The 18,634-nt window shown below is 51.0% G+C and overlaps 1 pseudogene across 1 annotated transcript in view; it reads right to left on the bottom strand.

The window, feature by feature from the left end:
* LOC146813092 (epidermal differentiation-specific protein pseudogene) overlaps positions 1 to 17,941 on the bottom strand; it is a 194,771-nt pseudogene extending 176,830 nt beyond the window's left edge. Inside the window, exon 1 of the transcript XR_014966956.1 lies at positions 17,459 to 17,941. The product of XR_014966956.1 is annotated as an epidermal differentiation-specific protein pseudogene (transcript). The remainder of the gene's footprint in view (positions 1 to 17,458) is intronic.
* Positions 17,942 to 18,634: the final 693 nt, after the last annotated feature.

Raw genomic sequence — 18,634 nt, 5'->3', positions numbered from 1 at the left:
CACAGCCCGCACCTATACGCGCCGCACCCCAACTCCGTAGCACAGCCCCGCACCTGTACGCACCATACCCAACACCGTAGCCCAGCCCCGTACCTGTACGCACCGTACCCCAACACCGTAGCACAGCCCGCACCTGTACGCGCCGCACCCCAACACCGTAGCACAGCCCCGCACCTGTACGCACCATACCCCAACACCGTAGCACAGCCTGCACCTGTACGCGCCACACCCCAACACCGTAGCACAGCCTGCACCTGTACGCGCCGCACCCCAACACCGTAGCACAGCCCGCACCTGTACGCGCCGCACCCCAACACCGTAGCATTGCCCCGCACCTGTACGCACCGTACCCCAGCACCCTCACCCAGCATCGCGTATGTACGGACCGTACATACGCGGGTATGAGCCCTATCTCTATGGCGTACACCTACGCCAACACTACAATAGTGCTACGGGCCGTACCCGCGTGTGTAGGGCCCGTAGCACTATGGTAGTGTTGGCGTAGGCATACGCCATAGAGATAGGGCTCGTACCCGCGTATGTACGGCCCGTATCTCTATGGCGTACGCCTACACCAACACTACCCTAGTGCTACGGGCCCTACGCACGCGGGTATGGCCCGTAGCACTATGGTAGTGTTGCCGTAGGCGTACGCCATAGAGATAGGGCTCATACCCGCGTATGTACAGCCTGTATCTCTATGGCGTACGTCTACGCCAACACTACCCTAGTGCTACGGGCCGTACCCGTGTGTGTAGGGCCCGTAGCACTAGGGTAGTGTTGCCGTAGGCGTACGCCATAGAGATACGGGCCGTACATACGCGGGTACGAGCCCTATCTCTATGGCGTACGCCTACGCAAACACTACCATAGTGCTACGGGTCCTAAACATGCGGGTACGGCCCATAGCACTAGGGTAGTGTTGCCGTAGGCGTACGCCATAGAGATACGGGCCCTACACACGCGTGTATGGCCCGTATCACAATGGCGTACGCCGACGGCAACCCTACCAAAGTGATACGAGCCCTACAGACGCGTGTACAAGCTATCCTGGCTGATGACGGCTGATAGCCAGAAACCGGTCCTAGGATGCTTGATTCCGGTCCAGGGAAGACATGGCTTGGCAGTTCGGGCTGGACTCTTCCCATGAGGCACAGGGTCAAGACTGATTTGCATATGGCCATGTCTGAACTGGGGTGGCGTAGTGGGCAAAAGAACGATGGATTTAACCCAGATCTCTTGACTGGGGGAGAATGTCTGCATTGTCAGCATTCCGTCCATCATTTGTTTGTTGTAACGCTTTTCGCCCTAAGTGGGATGGGTATTCCCAGACGTGGGACCCGTGCTCACTACGCCACTGGAGTCAAGCTATCCTGGCTGATGACGGCTGATAGCCAGAAACCGGTCCTAGGATGCTTGATTCCGGTCCAGGGAAGACATGGCTTGGCAGTTCGGGCTGGACTCTTCCCATGAGGCACAGGGTCAAGACTGATTTGCATATGGCCATGTCTGAACTGGGGTGGCGTAGTGGGCAAAAGAACGATGGATTTAACCCAGATCTCTTGACTGGGGGAGAATGTCTGCATTGTCAGCATTCCGTCCATCATTTGTTTGTTGCAACGCTTTTCGCCCTAAGTGGGATGGGTATTCCCAGACGTGGGACCCGTGCTCACTACGCCACTGGAGTCAAGCTATCCTGGCTGATGACGGCTGATAGCCAGAAACCGGTCCTAGGATGCTTGATTCCGGTCCAGGGAAGACATGGCTTGGCAGTTCGGGCTGGACTCTTCCCATGAGGCACAGGGTCAAGACTGATTTGCATATGGCCATGTCTGAACTGGGGTGGCGTAGTGGGCAAAAGAACGATGGATTTAACCCAGATCTCTTGACTGGGGGAGAATGTCTGCATTGTCAGCATTCCGTCCATCATTTGTTTGTTGTAACGCTTTTCGCCCTAAGTGGGATGGGTATTCCCAGACGTGGGTCCCGTGCTCACTACGCCACTGGAGTCAAGCTATCCTGGCTGATGACGGCTGATAGCCAGAAACCGGTCCTAGGATGCTTGATTCCGGTCCAGGGAAGACATGGCTTGGCAGTTCGGGCTGGACTCTTCCCATGAGGCACAGGGTCAAGACTGATTTGCATATGGCCATGTCTGAACTGGGGTGGCGTAGTGGGCAAAAGAACGATGGATTTAACCCAGATCTCTTGACTGGGGGAGAATGTCTGCATTGTCAGCATTCCGTCCATCATTTGTTTGTTGCAACGCTTTTCGCCCTAAGTGGGATGGGTATTCCCAGACGTGGGACCCGTGCTCACTACGCCACTGGAGTCAAGCTATCCTGGCTGATGACGGCTGATAGCCAGAAACCGGTCCTAGGATGCTTGATTCCGGTCCAGGGAAGACATGGCTTGGCAGTTCGGGCTGGACTCTTCCCATGAGGCACAGGGTCAAGACTGATTTGCATATGGCCATGTCTGAACTGGGGTGGCGTAGTGGGCAAAAGAACGATGGATTTAACCCAGATCTCTTGACTGGGGGAGAATGTCTGCATTGTCAGCATTCCGTCCATCATTTGTTTGTTGTAACGCTTTTCGCCCTAAGTGGGATGGGTATTCCCAGACGTGGGACCCGTGCTCACTACGCCACTGGAGTCAAGCTATCCTGGCTGATGACGGCTGATAGCCAGAAACCGGTCCTAGGATGCTTGATTCCGGTCCAGGGAAGACATGGCTTGGCAGTTCGGGCTGGACTCTTCCCATGAGGCACAGGGTCAAGACTGATTTGCATATGGCCATGTCTGAACTGGGGTGGCGTAGTGGGCAAAAGAACGATGGATTTAACCCAGATCTCTTGACTGGGGGAGAATGTCTGCATTGTCAGCATTCCGTCCATCATTTGTTTGTTGCAACGCTTTTCGCCCTAAGTGGGATGGGTATTCCCAGACGTGGGACCCGTGCTCACTACGCCACTGGAGTCAAGCTATCCTGGCTGATGACGGCTGATAGCCAGAATCCGGTCCTAGGATGCTTGATTCCGGTCCAGGGAAGACATGGCTTGGCAGTTCGGGCTGGACTCTTCCCATGAGGCACAGGGTCAAGACTGATTTGCATATGGCCATGTCTGAACTGGGGTGGCGTAGTGGGCAAAAGAACGATGGATTTAACCCAGATCTCTTGACTGGGGGAGAATGTCTGCATTGTCAGCATTCCGTCCATCATTTGTTTGTTGTAACGCTTTTCGCCCTAAGTGGGATGGGTATTCCCAGACGTGGGACCCGTGCTCACTATGCCACTGGAGTCAAGCTATCCTGGCTGATGACGGCTGATAGCCAGAAACCGGTCCTAGGATGCTTGATTCCAGTCCAGGGAAGACATGGCTTGGCAGTTCGGGCTGGACTCTTCCCATGAGGCACAGGGTCAAGACTGATTTGCATATGGCCATGTCTGAACTGGGGTGGCGTAGTGGGCAAAAGAACGATGGATTTAACCCAGATCTCTTGACTGGGGGAGAATGTCTGCATTGTCAGCATTCCGTCCATCATTTGTTTGTTGTAACGCTTTTCGCCCTAAGTGGGATGGGTATTCCCAGACGTGGGACCCGTGCTCACTACGCCACTGGAGTCAAGCTATCCTGGCTGATGACGGCTGATAGCCAGAAACCGGTCCTAGGATGCTTGATTCCGGTCCAGGGAAGACATGGCTTGGCAGTTCGGGCTGGACTCTTCCCATGAGGCACAGGGTCAAGACTGATTTGCATATGGCCATGTCTGAACTGGGGTGGCGTAGTGGGCAAAAGAACGATGGATTTAACCCAGATCTCTTGACTGGGGGAGAATGTCTGCATTGTCAGCATTCCGTCCATCATTTGTTTGTTGTAACGCTTTTCGCCCTAAGTGGGATGGGTATTCCCAGACGTGGGACCCGTGCTCACTACGCCACTGGAGTCAAGCTATCCTGGCTGATGACGGCTGATAGCCAGAAACCGGTCCTAGGATGCTTGATTCCGGTCCAGGGAAGACATGGCTTGGCAGTTCGGGCTGGACTCTTCCCATGAGGCACAGGGTCAAGACTGATTTGCATATGGCCATGTCTGAACTGGGGTGGCGTAGTGGGCAAAAGAACGATGGATTTAACCCAGATCTCTTGACTGGGGGAGAATGTCTGCATTGTCAGCATTCCGTCCATCATTTGTTTGTTGTAACGCTTTTCGCCCTAAGTGGGATGGGTATTCCCAGACGTGGGACCCGTGCTCACTACGCCACTGGAGTCAAGCTATCCTGGCTGATGACGGCTGATAGCCAGAAACCGGTCCTAGGATGCTTGATTCCGGTCCAGGGAAGACATGGCTTGGCAGTTCGGGCTGGACTCTTCCCATGAGGCTCAGGGTCAAGACTGATTTGCATATGGCCATGTCTGAACTGGGGTGGCGTAGTGGGCAAAAGAACGATGGATTTAACCCAGATCTCTTGACTGGGGGAGAATGTCTGCATTGTCAGCATTCCGTCCATCATTTGTTTGTTGTAACGCTTTTCGCCCTAAGTGGGATGGGTATTCCCAGACGTGGGACCCGTGCTCACTACGCCACTGGAGTCAAGCTATCCTGGCTGATGACGGCTGATAGCCAGAAACCGGTCCTAGGATGCTTGATTCCGGTCCAGGGAAGACATGGCTTGGCAGTTCGGGCTGGACTCTTCCCATGAGGCACAGGGTCAAGACTGATTTGCATATGGCCATGTCTGAACTGGGGTGGCGTAGTGGGCAAAAGAACGATGGATTTAACCCAGATCTCTTGACTGGGGGAGAATGTCTGCATTGTCAGCATTCCGTCCATCATTTGTTTGTTGTAACGCTTTTCGCCCTAAGTGGGATGGGTATTCCCAGACGTGGGACCCGTGCTCACTACGCCACTGGAGTCAAGCTATCCTGGCTGATGACGGTTGATAGCCAGAAACCGGTCCTAGGATGCTTGATTCCGGTCCAGGGAAGACATGGCTTGGCAGTTCGGGCTGGACTCTTCCCATGAGGCACAGGGTCAAGACTGATTTGCATATGGCCATGTCTGAACTGGGGTGGCGTAGTGGGCAAAAGAACGATGGATTTAACCCAGATCTCTTGACTGGGGGAGAATGTCTGCATTGTCAGCATTCCGTCCATCATTTGTTTGTTGTAACGCTTTTCGCCCTAAGTGGGATGGGTATTCCCAGACGTGGGACCCGTGCTCACTACGCCACTGGAGTCAAGCTATCCTGGCTGATGACGGCTGATAGCCAGAAACCGGTCCTAGGATGCTTGATTCCGGTCCAGGGAAGACATGGCTTGGCAGTTCGGGCTGGACTCTTCCCATGAGGCACAGGGTCAAGACTGATTTGCATATGGCCATGTCTGAACTGGGGTGGCGTAGTGGGCAAAAGAACGATGGATTTAACCCAGATCTCTTGACTGGGGGAGAATGTCTGCATTGTCAGCATTCCGTCCATCATTTGTTTGTTGTAACGCACCCCAACACCGTAGCACAGCCCGCACCTGTACGCGCCGCACCCCAACACCGTAGCACAGCCCCGCACCTGTACGCACCGTACCCCAACACCGTAGTCCAGCCCGTACCTCTACGCACCGTACCCCAACACCGTAGCACCGCCCGCACCTGTAAGCGCCGCACCCCAACACCGTAGCACAGCCCGCACCTATACGCGCCGCACCCCAACTCCGTAGCACAGCCCCGCACCTGTACGCACCATACCCAACACCGTAGCCCAGCCCCGTACCTGTACGCACCGTACCCCAACACCGTAGCACAGCCCGCACCTGTATGCGCCGCACCCCAACACCGTAGCACAGCCCCGCACCTGTACGCACCGTACCCCAACACCGTAGCACAGCCTGCACCTGTACGCGCCACACCCCAACACCGTAGCACAGCCTGCACCTGTACGCGCCGCACCCCAACACCGTAGCACAGCCCGCACCTGTACGCGCCGCACCCCAACACCGTAGCATAGCCCCGCACCTGTACGCACCGTACCCCAGCACCCTCACCCAGCATCGCGTATGTACGGACCGTACATACGCGGGTATGAGCCCTATCTCTATGGCGTACACCTACGCCAACACTACCATAGTGCTACGGGCCGTACCCGCGTGTGTAGGGCCCGTAGCACTATGGTAGTGTTGGCGTAGGCATACGCCATAGAGATAGGGCTCGTACCCGCGTATGTACGGCCCGTATCTCTATGGCGTACGCCTACACCAACACTACCCTAGTGCTACGGGCCCTACGCACGCGGGTATGGCCCGTAGCACTATGGTAGTGTTGCCGTAGGCGTACGCCATAGAGATAGGGCTCATACCCGCGTATGTACAGCCTGTATCTCTATGGCGTACGTCTACGCCAACACTACCCTAGTGCTACGGGCCGTACCCGTGTGTGTAGGGCCCGTAGCACTAGGGTAGTGTTGCCGTAGGCATACGCCATAGAGATACGGGCCGTACATACGCGGGTACGAGCCCTATCTCTATGGCGTACGCCTACGCAAACACTACCATAGTGCTACGGGTCCTAAACATGCGGGTATGGCCCATAGCACTAGGGTAGTGTTGCCGTAGGCGTACGCCATAGAGATACGGGCCCTACACACGCGTGTATGGCCCGTATCACAATGGCGTACGCCGACGGCAACCCTACCAAAGTGATACGAGCCCTACAGACGCGTGTACAGGCCGTATCACTGGAGTAGTGGTGCCCTAGGGGTACATGTGGAACGCACCGTACCTGTGTGTGGATAGTGAAATTACATAGGGGACACATGAGGGACAAGTATAATGTTTAAATGCATGATGGTTGGCATGGAGACCGAGTTTCCAGTTCAAAATTTTGCATCAGGTGGCGAGCAAAAGTCGGTTGAGGACAATATACTATGTTGCAAAGTGGTTGTTGACTTGACATCATGCTCAAATTTTGAACCATGCAAAGGCCCTCACTGGGGTAGGTTTAAACTAAAGGGATTGGAGGAAACGTAGGATGCAAATGAGATTGACCAATCACTCTGTACTCCTGTAAATGAAACAGCCCAGCAAGTGAGATATAAGGCACCCAGGACCCATGAGAGAGCACTACCTGCACAACCTTTCATTCCACACCACCGCTGCTGCTCGTGATTCCTCTGGCACCATGTCCAGGTCTGTGGAGAGGGCCCAGCCTTTCACCCAAGAGGAGAATGAGGCGTTGCTGGACGTCATCCTCCCACAGTACCCCTGCCTATATGGGAGACCAGGGGAGCAGGTGAGTGCTGACTCCACTAGCTGTGACTGTGCTCCTTTTTTGTGTCTGTCACTTCTGGCATTGTGTCCAGGTGTGACAGACATGCAATGTTGTTCATGGTGGATCCCAGGGGGGGAAATGCCTTATGTCTCCCATGCAGAGCCTGATGTGGTTCATATATGCACTCCTCACTTGCATTGTGCTTACTGTGACAATCACTGCATGGTGCATGCCACATTCAGCCTGGCTAATCCCCTTGGGAATGTTGTTTCCATAGTCCTGATGCGATTCTGTGGTCCCCCAGTGTGACAGGTGACTGTACCCACAGATGTGTGTGAGTTGAGTGTACCTGTGGTGATAGTGTCCAAATGATGTGTACGGCCCCTGGACATTGGTGTGTGTGTAAGTCCCCTGTCATGTGGGTGAGTGTCTATGTGGAGTGTTGCACCCCAGCTGCATGGAGGATGCATATGCCCTACCCATCTGATGTGAGCAGGGAGCCGTGCTGTGTGTCTGATGTGCTGAGCTAGGCCCACACCTGTGACTCCCCCCAGTCAAGTGGCACATGTGCAGAGTGATGTTTGTACCCGCAGTTGCCAATGGCAGGTGATTGTCCTGTGCCTGTGTGTGTCTGTGTACTCCGCTGAGGTTGCGTCAGTGGCCTGGGGCATGTGACTGCTTTGAGGTGCTGTCCATTATCCTGGTGTTGCTTGTGATGCACAGGGTGAGCCATGATCATTGATTCTGTCGCACCCCTCATGCCACCTGTGTACTTTAAATGCCACATAGTGCATTTGGCCTTCCCCAGAGGATAATGTCCCTATGACAAAGGTGCAATGAGTTTGCTGCATACTATGCCCTGTTCAAACAAGCCCAATTGTTCTAATGTGTGTCTCTGTGACATGGAGCAGGTGTATTGATGTTGTCTCACTTTGTCATCCTCACAGGTAGCCACCTACGCCAAGGGGGAGATTTGGAAGCGGGCCGTCAGGGCTGTGAGGTCGGTGGAGGGTCGCAGTCGGCGCCTGGCCCAGGTGAGGAAACGCTGGCAGGATATCCGGTGCTGGACCAGGAGGATCGCCCGGGTCCTGCTGGAGGACTCACCTCCACGCAAACACGGCGGGCGCCGGCGCCTGACCCACCAAATGAAGCGTGTCCTGGTGGTGGTCTTCCCTGACATGGATAGGCGGCTACAGGAGAAGCAGCAGCAGGAAGAGGGTAGGTACATGTGTGTTTGTTGTGTGTCACCAGCTTTTGGAAGTGCTCAGTCGCCTGGATACACTGCCAGGGTTTATATGTGCAGTGCATATCCTGTTCCCCAAAGTCAACCGGTCCTGTTCTTCCTCCCTTCCCCTCCTTGTTCCGTGGTCTGTGTGTAGTCACTCTTGCACAAGGTAATCTAGGCTGGCAGGTAATCCAAGTGCCCAATGCTTGCAGCATCACATGTGGGGGTGGTCTGTGACATGTGTTGGGACCTTGCCTGTGCCCTGTCCAGTTCAGTCATTTGGGGGTCCATGATTGTTGGCACTGATGCAGAGTCTCAACATAGGAGTGTAAGGCTTAAAATGAACTGCCTTGCAGCATGCATGACCGATGTTGTGGCCTCAGACATGATGTGCATGAGGGGGAGATATGCATAGAGCGGGGACGGTTGCTCCTGTTGCAGTCAGATCTATCCAGGACCATGGAGCAGTGTGGCCACTACAGTCCCCTGAGACACCTTTTCCTAGGAATCATGTGTATTATCAAACACTGTGGACATTCTCAGTGTCTTCAGCATATGTTGGCCTCTGTGGCATTGTACCCTGGCCACATTTGTATTTACGTAAAGTGTGCTACATGTGTACACTGTACAGGGTGACCCAATGTGGCCAGTGCATCCTCACACTGGCCAGTGCCTGTGTGTCTGTGTACAACTATCTGATGATGGTTGTTTGTCAATATTATGTGTGGTCCGCCCCACGAGGGGTAGTTAGAGTGCAATTAGGATTTAATGGAGCCCATTTTTGTGATCCCTGATTAAGAGGTGTAAGTCCTTCCTCTGTCTCAATCACATTGTCTCAGGTAGGGGGGGGGGTTGTGCGGGCAAGGCCTACATGTCCAAAGCTTATGTCTCCTTGCCAGGTCTGGCCTGTGTGTGATAATAGTCGGAACAGACACTCAACAAGTATTGACCAAGTCATGTTGTGCAGGGTTTAATGTTTGTGCTTTGCAGCATGTGTCAAAAGTTAAAAGACATGGTTCCTGCTCATCCATTTTTGCCAACGGTGTGTGGTCCAGACGCTGTGCTCGACTGTCCAGAGACACTAGCTTCTCTGTATAATTCGATATCAAGTTCTTTGCTGTTGTGTCATGCTCTCCATTGTATCAAAGTGGCATGGTGGGTCAACCAACTGTGTAGTGCAGGGCCTACATATGTGCGTAGTATTGTAGATGTTACTCATGATGTTTTCATGCCATGCACTGTGACCTATGTAGTTTGGACTCATGTGTCATATGTATACAGGTGTCTGATTATTTCCTGTCTCTTCACCTTGCCCACAGCATCATCGGGGGACACCGAGGGAGACACCGGCACGGACGTGGAGGAGGGATCCAGCACCGGTGCCACCAGTGCTGGGGAGTCTGGTGCAGCAAGTGGCACGGAGGGTGAGGGGAGTCAGACGGAGGACCTGTCCAGTCCCAACACCGACTATGACACTGAGGGGTCTGAGGCTGAGCTCCCAGAGAGGGTGGAGGCTGCTCCCACAGCTGAAAGCAGCAGTACATATCTCGCTGCCCCCTCCATTCCCATCACCGCCCTCCCACTTGCTCGGGTCCCTTCTGTCTGTGCCAGGCGACCACATGTCTCCTTCGTGCCAGGCACCGCACCCTCTGCCTCTGTCTCCCCTGCTGCCGTCAATACCGAGTCTGTGGACATCCTGCGGCAGTTGCAGGTTGGTCAGACATCGCTGCTTCATGTCCTCCATGGCCACACCAGACTGCTGACACAGATGGTGTCGTACATGGAGGGCATGTCATCAGCGATGTCTGACCAACGGATGTTGCTGAGGTCCATGGACTCATCACTGACGGCAGCAGTGGGTCTCCTGCAGCGCTCCGTCCCCCCCTACCCCTGCCCCATCCACACTTCCCACTCCCATGTCTGTCCCAAGCACACCCAGACATCCCCATGCACGCACACCACCAGACACAGGCAGCACACCAACAGGGAAGGCCAAGCGCACACCTCCAGTCACGCACACACAGGGGGAAGTAGGCACACCCACTGGGTCGGGGGCAAACGGCAGCCACGCAGCCACAGTGGGAGTCCGCAGTCCTCACGACCCACTTCCTCCAAAACCACTCCCCTTAGCTCCCCTGCCCAACAGTCGGAGAAAGAGTCCTTCATGGCCAGTCTGTCCCTCAGCCCCAGTGTGACACCACCCCGCAAGCGGTCGAGGAAGTCCCCAGGCAGGGGAGTTGAGTCCCCTTCCCTGTCCACACCCTCCCCCAGTAGCGCTGCAACCCATGCCTCTGACCCCCCCCCTCCTTGGGGCCCGTGGTTCCTTCGGGTGCAGGGGAGACGCTGGCAGACCTTGCAACCATGTGCAGCGCCATCCTAACCAGCACCTTTGGCGCTGCCCCACCCCCTGTGGTGGAGTCGTCCGTCCCTGCACCCACAACACCTACCCTTGCCCCTCCTGTCCCTGCGGTGCCTGGTCCTTCCCCCCCACATGATGCCCCCCCCGTGGATGGAAAGGAACTCTGAACTGTGCAGGCAAGCTAGGGGAGACGCGTCCCAATGTGTCCCCCCCCGGAATTCGCATATGGACTGGCCTATGGGCCTTGTATATAGTGTACATTTCAAATCCACTCTTTTTTTATGCTGAATAAAGCATTTTGTTTTTCATTTGCACACAAATGCTTTTCTGGTATTGCTGTTGGTGCTGCTGCTCCCTGAGTTGGGGTGGTGATAATGTGTTAGGTGTCTGGGAAATGTTGTAGTGTGCTGCTCATGGGGAGGACCCTGGTATCTGCGTGCCATCACAAGGTCTCTGCAAATAATCTTTGGTCATGTAAGCTCTTACTGTATGGTGACATTGTCCCAAGGAGTGTTCCTTCCTCTGTGGCACCTGACTTCTTCCCTGCAGGGTGTTTCCCAATTGTTGTGCTGACCTGTGTCTACATTTCCTTGCTGTGTGAGGGATCCCTTCAACTTTGCCCATGCCTGCTCAGCAATGTCTCCGCCTGCATCGTCTGTGCCATCCTTGGTAGTCACTGTACTTGTGTATGGAGTAGGTTGCCATGGCTTAATGTGGACATGGTCCCTTTTCCGCACTATGCATGTGTGTACTCCCAGCCTAGCACACATGTGTTACTTGTTCTGCAGGGTATTTGGGCACCTGACTGACAATTGTGGGCATTGTATCTGTGGGTACTCCACCCTTTTCCTTCCATGGGAGGCAACAACTTGTTGGCTGCCCCAGCACCTGTACATTCCTATCAGTCCTTGAATGTGGGTGACAGTGTGTGTTCCCTTAGGCACTCTTAGTTTAGTGGGGTTTCACATGAGGATACAGTCTTGTTGCATGATCTCAGTGTGTGTATTGTACTGCCACCGCCAGGGGTGGGTATGCATGTGTAATCTGTCATCACACCCACATGTGGTGTGTCATACAGTGGGGGAAGGACATCCATCCTCATGGGAGTGGGACACTGCTGTCAGTGATGTGTTGTCATGGCACTATCAACATAGTCGCACATTGTGGATGCCTTCATGCACCCATGGAGTTTTGCTAATGGGAGGATGATGTACACACCCCCATGTCTCTGTCCACTGCTGGGAGGCCTCTGCACCCACCCCTCATTTGTCTGGGCACTGCTGGGAGTGATAGGCACACACCCCTCATATGTCTGGGCACTGCAGGGAGTAATAGGCACCCACCCCTCATATGTCTGGGCACTGCTGGGAGTCCTCTGCACCCACCCCTCATATGTCTGGGCACTGCTGGGACTGATAGGCACACACCCCTCATATGTCTGGGCACTGCTGGGGTTCCTCTGCACCCACCCCTCATATGTCTCGGCAATGCTGGGACTGATAGGTACACACCCCTCATATGTCTGGGCACTGCTGGGGTTCCTCTGCACCCACCCCTCATATTTCTGGGCCCTGCTGGGAGTGATAGGCACACACCCCTCATATGTCTGGGCACTGCTGGGGGTCCTCTACACCCACCCCTCATATGTCTGGGCACTGCTGGGAGTGATAGGCACACACCCTTCATATGTCTGGGCACTGCTGGGAGTGATAGAAACCCACCCCTATGTCTCTGTCCACTGATGTGGATCGTAGCACGACACCCACCCACCCGCCCACACGCTCTGAAGGCCTGGGTACGGGCCATACTACCATTGTTGGGGTGCCGTAGGGGTATGGCCCGTACCCAGGCCTACAGAGCGTGGGTACGGCTCGTACCACGCCTACCCCTACGTCACCCCAACAATGGTGGTACGGCCCGTACCCACGTTCTGTAGGCCTGGGTACGGGCTGTACCCCTACGGCACCCCAACAATGGTGGAACGGCCCGTACCCACGCTCTTCAGGCCTGGGTACGGGCCGTACCACCATTGTTGGGGTGACGTAGGGGTACGCGTGGTGCGACCCGTACCCACGCTCTTCAGGCCTGGGTACGGGCCATACCACCATTGTTGGGGTGACGTAGGGGTATGCGTGGTGCGACCCGTACCCACGCTCTTCAGGCCTGGGTACGGGCCGTACCACCATTGTTGGGGTGCCGTAGGGGTACGGCCCGTACCCAGGCCTACAGAATGTGGGTACGGGCCGTACCACCATTGTTGGGGTGACGTAGGGGTAGGCGTGGTACGACCCGTACCCACGCTGTTCAGGCCTGGGTACGGGCCGTACCACCATTGTTGGGGTGACGTATGGGTAGGCGTGGTACGACCCATACCCACGCTCTTCAGGCGTGCGTACGGTGTGTACCATAATTGTTGTGGTGACGGGACGCGTCCACGTCCACTTCCGTTGTGGCGGGACTCAGGCCTTGGTGGACACGCCCCCCCCGAGTGACCAGTCCCTGGATGTACGGTATGTACAGGGCATGTATACATTTTGCCTTGGGTGGGGGTTATGTTTCCTGCCCCTGCCCCCCACCTTTGCCCCTGGGTGTTGTTCTGACCTTCTGCGGCGTCTGCGTCGGTTCCTGTGCACCAGGTCGTAGGCTATGAGGGCCGGGATGACACTTAGGATGGGGTCCATGGCTGTCCGTCACATACAGGTGCTCCTTCCTCGCGTCCTCCCCAATTTCCCAGCAGTTTTTGGCTCCCGTAAAAAATGCTACATGCGGAGTGACTTAGGCACAAATCGTACTTGCTGGTTCGTAAAACGCTGCCTGACTCCGTCCGGACGTCACGTATGCGGTGTCCCGGATCGGAATTGTGGGTATATTTTAGCCAGTCGGTGTTTTGTACGATTCGTACGGAAATGGTATTTCTGTACGAATCGTACTTGCGGGTTTGTAAGGTGGTTTTCCCGGGTACGAGTCGGACGGAGAAAACGCTCCGTACGACGGTTCGTACCCGGGTTTTACAGGATCGGAATCGGCACCTAAATATTATTTTTAGGAATGATTAATTATTTTTAATTTAATTTTGTATGTTAGTTCTGTAGTATATAGGGGAAAAGGGTGGGAAGTAATTTAATTGTTAATAAGTAATTATTTATTTTTATTTATTGGTATTGATAATTAATTTATTGTTAATTAATTATTAATTGGTAATTAATTTTTATTAATTGTAATTAATTTTTATTAATTGATAAATTGAGAATTATATTAATTGTATTAATTTATTATTCGGAGCGGGTTGTGGGTTTAAATGGAAATAGGATGGGAAGTAATTTAATTGTAATTAAGTAATTATTGAAATTATTTTTGTGTATTGATAATCAATTCACTGTTAATTATTAATTGTTTTTTTATTACCTATTAATTTTTGGTATTGAAAATTAATTTGTTGTTAATTAATTATTAATAGGTAATTAATTTGTAATAAAAAATATTTATTGGTATTTATAATGAATTAATTTTTAAATATTTTGTTATTGGTAATTAATTGTAATTATTTTTTTATTGGTATTCCTAATTATTATATTTTTATTTAATCATTAAATCATTATTTCCCTACTGTTGCACTCACTGGAGTGGGAATAGTAATTTTTACCACTACGCTATCCAACACTTTACCTACTGTTGCACTCACTGGAGTGGGAATAGTAATTTTTATCCCTATGCTATCCAACACTGTCTCTACTGTTGCACTCTCTGGAGTGGGAATAGTACTTTTTACCCCTACGCTATCCAACATTTTCTCTACTGTTGCACTCTCTGGAGTGGGAATAGTGATTTTTATCCCTACGCTATCCAACACTGTCCCTACTGTTGCACTCTCTGGAGTGGGAATAGTAATTTTTATCCCTACGCTATCCAACACTTTATCTACTGCACTCACTGGAGTGGGAATAGTAATTTTTACCCCTACGCTATCCAACACTTTCCCTACAGTTGCACTCTCTGGAGTGGGAATAGTAATTTGTACCCCTACGCTATCCAGCACTGTCCCTACTGTTGCACTCTCTGGAGTGGGAATAGTAATTGTTACCCCTACGCTATCCAACTTTTTCCCTACTGTTGCACTCACTGGGGTGGGAATAGTAATTTGTACCCTCCTGCTAGCCAACGCTTTCCCTACTGTTGCACTCACTGGAGTGGGAATAGTAAATTTTACCCTCCCGCTATCCAACGCTTTCCCTACTGTTGCACTCACTGGAGTGGGAATAGTAATTTTTACCCACCCGCTATCCAACGCTTTCCCTACTGTTGCACTCCCTGGAGTGGGAATAGTAATTTTTACCCCTACGCTATCCAACACTGTCCCTACTGTTGCACTCTCTGGAGTGGGAATAGTAATTTTTACCCCTACGCTATCCAACCCTTTCCCTACTGTTGCACTCACTGGAGTGGGAATTGTAATTTTTACCCTCCTGCTAGCCAACGCTTTCCCTACTGTTGCACTCACTGGAGTGGGAATAGTAAATTTTACCCTCCCGCTATCCAACGCTTTCCCTACTGTTGCACTCTCTGGAGTGGGAATAGTAATTTTACCCTCCCGCTATCCAACGCTTTCCATACTGTTGCACTCAATCAATGGCGTGGGAATAGTAATTTTTACCCTCCCGCTATCCAACCCTTTCCCTACTGTTTCACTCACTGGAATGGGAATAGTAATTTTTACCCACCCGCTATCCAACGCTTTCCCTTCTGTTGCACTCACTGGCGTTGGAATAGTAATGTTTACCCTGCCGCTATCCAACGCTTTCCCTACTGTTGCACTCTCTGGAGTGGGAATAGTAATTTTTACCCTCCCGCTATCCAACACATTCCATACTGTTGCACTCACTGGAGTGGGAATAGTAATGTTTACCCTCCCGCTATCCAACGCTTTCCCTACTGTTGCAGTCACTGGAGTGGGAATAGTAAATGTTACCCTCCCGCTATCCTACGCAAAAAATATTGAATATTTTTTAATATTATTAAGTTAATATATATGTATAAAAAAATTAAAATGCTTGTTTATTTTTTTTTACTTACATTAATTATTTATTAATTTTAAGGTTATTTAAGTATGTTTTACTTAATTATATTTATTATTTCATTAATTTTACATTACTTTTAAGACATTTAAAAAAATTCGATATTTTAACAAAGTATAATTTTACAACGATATTTTTGTACTTACCTGTTTGTAGATAGGAATTCGATATTCTGGTAGTCGATATTTTGTCACCGATATTTTTGCAGGTCGATATTTTGCTCCTCGATATTCTGTCAGTGATTCACCTCATTTTGGCACAAAACTCAGATTTACTACCTTTAGTCAATTTGGGTTTGTAGCAAAATAGATGGGTGGGTGCAAGAGAACTCCATTCTTCCACCCATGTAATGTTTACCTGTTCCACCCATATAATGTCTACATTCCACCCATGTAATGTCTGCCTGATGCAGAACACAGCGTCATTGCATGTCATTTTTTACAAAGTCGTGGACGGAGAAGGAACGTGGCCCTTGCATGTCTTTGTAAATCTCGATTAGCAGTTTGCATTGTGAATGCGCCAAAAACTGTGCCTCAACCATAACCCAAAAAGTTTGTAAATCTGGGCCCAAAAGTTGACTGCTTTAATGTTTTATTAATTGGCTAAATAATTGGTTCAATTGATTTATTTTTATTATTTTCTCTTGGTATGTTCGGATTCACTGTTAACAATCTTTTCAAGTCATCTAACATTTTAGGGGTTGCTGTTTCCACTGTGCACAATCAGAACAATTATACACTAAAGAACGGCAGTCGTGCTCTGCAATTACAAAGAGTTTGCTTTTATTTTCTCCACAGGGAAACATGTTTCCCCTTGGAAAATCTCCCCCTACATCCCTCACGAGGTTTGTGGTAATTCTATTCTGTATGTTTGAGGAAAACATTCACACCTATCATTTTGCTGGAGTGTAATTCTAACCAACACTAGAGGAAAAAGTTGGAAAAGCATTTGTGACTGTACACAAGCCCACAACTGTGTGGGTGTTCAGACATTCTCAAGACAAAGCACACATTGATCCTCCTACTCTCTACCCTTGCTTAAGGTTTCCTAATATATATGTTACACAGTTATGGTGAAAAAGTACACAGTAGTAAATACATTCACACATTCAATGCATCTTTTATGCATACCTGCAAGAGGAAAAGAAGTGAATTTTGACAGTGAACATGAGTGTTTATAGATGAAAAGACATTGTGAACCAGGCACACTTAATGTGTCTTTCTATATATGACCCTGTACATGAATTTGCATTTGTGGTTATGGATTTGTATGTGTGACTGCATGTATGGAAGTCTTTGTGTATCAGCATGTGTGCATGTAAGTTCATCTGTTACACATATAGGAATGTGCCGGATGTGTAGGTATATGGTGTGTGAGATGTTTTCTGTGTGTGTGTTTGTGTAGACACCAACACGATGACTAAAGGAGCCAGCTAACACCCAAACATTTACCTACCCCCACCTTCTTTGAGACTCCCACAGGTAGAAGCAAATAGTACTACTATCAATGCAGAGTACCCACCAGCAGATGACACCTCTTACCTCTCAGATGGCGCCTCTTCCCTCTCAGATGACACCTCTTCCCTCTCAGATGGCACCTCTTCCCTCTCAGATGACACCTCTTTCCTCTCAGATGACACCTCTTTCCTCTCAGATGGCACCTCTTTCCTCTCAGATGGCACCTCTTTCCTCTCAGATGACACCTCTTTCCTCTCAGATGGCACCTCTTTCCTCTCAGATGGCACCTCTTTCCTCTCAGATGGCACCTCTTTCCACTCAGATGGCACCTCTTTCCTCTCAGATGACACCTCTTTCCTCTCAGATGGCACCTCTTTCCTCTCAGATGACACCTCTTCCCTCTCAGATGGCACCTCTTTCCTCTCAGATGGCACCTCTTTCCTCTCAGATGGCACCTCTTTCCTCTCAGATGACACCTCTTTCCTCTCAGATGGCACCTCTTTCCTCTCAGATGGCACCTCTTTCCTCTCAGATGGCACCTCTTTCCACTCAGATGGCACCTCTTCCTTCTCAACTAGCACTTGCCTGTCATACACCATGTTTAAATAGGCTTTGGCGTCTGCCCCTCCCATGCCTCCCGGCAATATTTTCTCTATAAAAACAACCCATCAGCTGAGTTTCTGACATAGCGCCAATCAGTTCCTTTGAACAGATCTATCTGTATTTGGTTTATATATATATGTGGTGTTTGCTTAGCACAAGCCTAGCCTACAGTTAGCAGAGCACTGTACAGGGTCAAAGACAACTATAATGTCAAAGAGTGATGGGAGAGGCAGCTGACTTGTGGTTTTGAATGCATTGTGATGGAGTGTTCTTCAACTCTTCCCTATATGGGAGCAGTGTTGGGGCAGTCCTGATGGATGTGGGATGTGGTACACTATGTTAGGTGCATAGACAGAAAAAGTCTTCTTTTTCTTTTTACACTTCTTTGTCTCCAGTATGATGGTGTCCTGGCTGTGGGTGTGCCGGGAGCCACCAGCGATGGAACATAACATACCATAACATAACATACCATTAGATACTAGAACATAACATGTGCATTTGTAAAGCGCACGCTCACCCAAGGGTATCTTGGCGCTGAATAACAGATGTTTATTGTTACCCATCGCAATGGTACTCATGGTGAGCTTGTCTTTACCTACAAGCATATCTCTTTCAGACAGAATGCTCTCCCAGAAACACAGATGCACACAAACGTAC

This window comes from Triturus cristatus, chromosome 7 (genome assembly GCF_964204655.1).
Source record: "Triturus cristatus chromosome 7, aTriCri1.1, whole genome shotgun sequence".
NCBI classification, from domain to species: Eukaryota; Metazoa; Chordata; class Amphibia; order Caudata; family Salamandridae; genus Triturus; species Triturus cristatus.
This window is presented reverse-complemented; position numbering and strand designations above follow the sequence as displayed.